Here is a 2954-nt window from a genome sequence, read left to right as displayed (position 1 = left end):
AAGTGAAATTGCATTGGACAAATGCTTCAACATTTCCCTAAATTAAGGATTTCACAAACAGGATCAAGAGACTGGAGTATTTTGGTATCAAAACCACTGCAGCTCTGACAAGCCCTTTCTGTCAGCAGATGGCAGTGACTCAGAAGAACAGCCCTGCTCAGCAGAGGTCAACCACCTCCAGATGAAGGTTGAAAGTCTATTCAAGGACATTAAAGTGCACCTTTAAGTTTATAAATCATGGAAAGTAGGAAAAAGTGCCATTTGGAAAGAGCTAAGTGGCAGGGCTAAATCAGGGTTGTGCTACATTGCTTTCTTATGTCTTTTCCTTTCTATGAACATACAAGTCATAACCTGCATTTCTCTTTGAGAGAGTGTTTTTAGCTGGTGGATTTGAGGCAAGCTTCACCATGTGAAAACTCACCCTTTTCTTCCTAGATCCTAAATTAACACCTACTTGTTCCTCAGAGCCCTGTTTTATGTACTCCAAAGGACTGGAGATTTGTAGACCATCTGCCACAAAGGGAGTGAAACTTCCACCAAGATCCATGTTCTTCATTTTCCCATCCTGGAGCCCCTCCCCCTTCTAGCAGCCAGCCAGACCTGCAAGGAAAATTGTCCCTGACTTACCAGTTAAAGAGAAAACCTTAGACTGTGAGGAGAAGCATGCCATAAAGTCACCAGCTGAATAAACCATTACTGTTTTTAGGGGTTTTTAAATACAGGCAATTTGAATATGTAATTGATTCTGAGCACAGCCTCATCCCATGTTTTCCTCGGTCTACTCAGAACCACATTGTGAATGGAAAACAGCTGGAGTAATATCTGGGGATGATGGAGCCAGTACCTCATGGTCACTACAGTCTCCATGATGGATTTAGGAGGTGGTTTCTTTTGGCTTGGCCCCAAACTGGGGGCTTGGACCCTTGAAATGCCAGCTCCAGAGGCCCACCCCACAGACAGTGCTTGGATGTTTAGCCTATCCCCCCTTACTGTTCTCAGAAAGGATATCCCACACATTGTTCTGTAGACAAGCATACAAGTATGTGTTTGGGGGAAACATGGTCTTTAGAAAAGTAAGTCTCCATTCTAGCTCTGAGGTTAAAGAGAGGTAGCTATGATCACAGTTTAAATGTTAAGTTTGACTAGCAGAGGATGACGTCAATCTAAAGCTCTCTTTGGGGGACAATGTACATTTGGATAAATCCCAAGAAGCCCAGAGCTTATGCTGTGACCTTAACTCAACACTTCTAGGATTAGGCAGTTTTACAAGCTGATACCTATTTATTCCAACAAGGTAGAATATTTCTTGTTTAGCAACACATTCAGTACATTAATTTGCGTCTGTAATCCCCACTGCCCCCAATAGGCATAGATAAACAAGTACATACATACATTGAAATGGTAAAAGAAACTTGGCTGTCCTCACTTGGGCAGCACATGTACTAAGATTAGAACAATACAGAGAAGATTAGCACGGCTTCTGAGCAAACAGGATACACAAATTCATCAACTGATCAAACATAAACCCTCCAACTGTAAAACTCCCAGAAAATATAGGCAGTAACCTCCTCAACAATGATCTTGGCGACACTTTTTTTTGGATTTTTCACCACAAGCAAAACCAACAAAAGCACAATGAAACATGTGGGTCTCAGTCAAACTAAAAAGCTTCTGCACATCAAAGAAGACCAACACAATGAAAAGGCAATCCACCAAATGGTTGAAAATATTTGCAAATCATGTATCTGATAAGGGGCTAACACTCAAGAGATATCAAAACTCCTATAGCTCAACAGTAATAAAAAACAGGCTGGTTAAAAAATGGACAGATCATCTGAATAGACTTTTTTTTTTTTTCTAAAGAAGCGATATCAACAGGTACATGAAAAAGTGCTAAACATCACTAATGATCAGGGAAATACAAATCAAACCACTAGATACCGCCTTACACTTGTTAGAAAGGCTGTCAACAAAAGAAATGTGTTGGTGATAACGTGGAGAAAAGAAAATTCTAGTGCATTGCTAATGGGAATGGAAATTGGGCAGCCATTATGGAAAACAGTATGGAGGTTCCTCTAAAAATTAAAAAGAGAACTATCATATGATGGAGAAATTTCTCTTTCTGGATATTTATCTAAAATAAAGTGAAAACACTAATTGGAAAAAATACATACACCCATGGACACTGCAGCATTATTACAATAGCCAAGTATGGAAACAACCTAAGTGTCCAATGATGGATGGATAAAGAATGATTTATATATCAACACATATATTCATAAAGAGATCTTGCATTTTCCAGAAGAGGGATGGATCTTGAGAGCACCAGGCTATTTGCAGAGAAAAATACCTTATGATCTCCTATGTAAAATCTTCAAATGCAAACCCAGATACAGACAACAGATTGATAGTTGCCAGAAGCAGGGAGTGGGGGTGTGAAAGAAATGGGGGAAAGTGATCAAAAGGTACAAATTTGCAGTTCTAAAGTAAGTTGTGAGGAAGTAACGTATAGTATGATAACTACAGTTAATAGTACCGTGTTGTACATTTAAGTTACTAACAGAATAGATCTTAAAAGTTCTTATCACAAGGAAGAAAAAATAAATAAGTAGAATAAGGGATGTCCGGTTGCTTTGTTAAGGTGATCATTCCGTAATGTATACAAATAGTGAGTGAATCCTTGTGTGGTACACCTAAAACTACTATCATGTTATGACAGTTACACCTCAGTCAACACTAAAAATTAAAAACTTTGGGGCGCCTGGGTGGCGCAGTCGGTTAAGCGTCCGACTTCAGCCAGGTCACGATCTCGCGGTCCGTGAGTTCGAGCCCCGCGTCAGGCTCCGGGGCTGATGGCTCTGAGCCTGGAGCCTGTTTCCGATTCTGTGTCTCCCTCTCTCTCTGCCCCTCCCCCGTTCATGCTTTGTCTCTCTCTGTCCCAAAAATAAATAAAC

At 40.4% G+C, this 2954-nt stretch overlaps 1 non-coding gene across 1 annotated transcript; it reads left to right on the top strand.

Annotated features, from left to right (window-relative positions):
* Positions 1 to 1418: 1418 nt before the first annotated feature.
* Positions 1419 to 1525, top strand: LOC122202896. Its single transcript, XR_006194950.1, has one exon. It is a non-coding gene; the product is annotated as a U6 spliceosomal RNA (small nuclear RNA).
* The last annotated feature ends 1429 nt before the right edge of the window (positions 1526 to 2954 follow it).

This window comes from Panthera leo, chromosome D2 (genome assembly GCF_018350215.1).
Source record: "Panthera leo isolate Ple1 chromosome D2, P.leo_Ple1_pat1.1, whole genome shotgun sequence".
In the NCBI taxonomy this organism is placed as follows: domain Eukaryota; kingdom Metazoa; phylum Chordata; class Mammalia; order Carnivora; family Felidae; genus Panthera; species Panthera leo.
The sequence above is the reverse complement of the archived record's forward strand: the minus strand, read 5'-3'. Positions and strand labels throughout refer to the sequence as shown.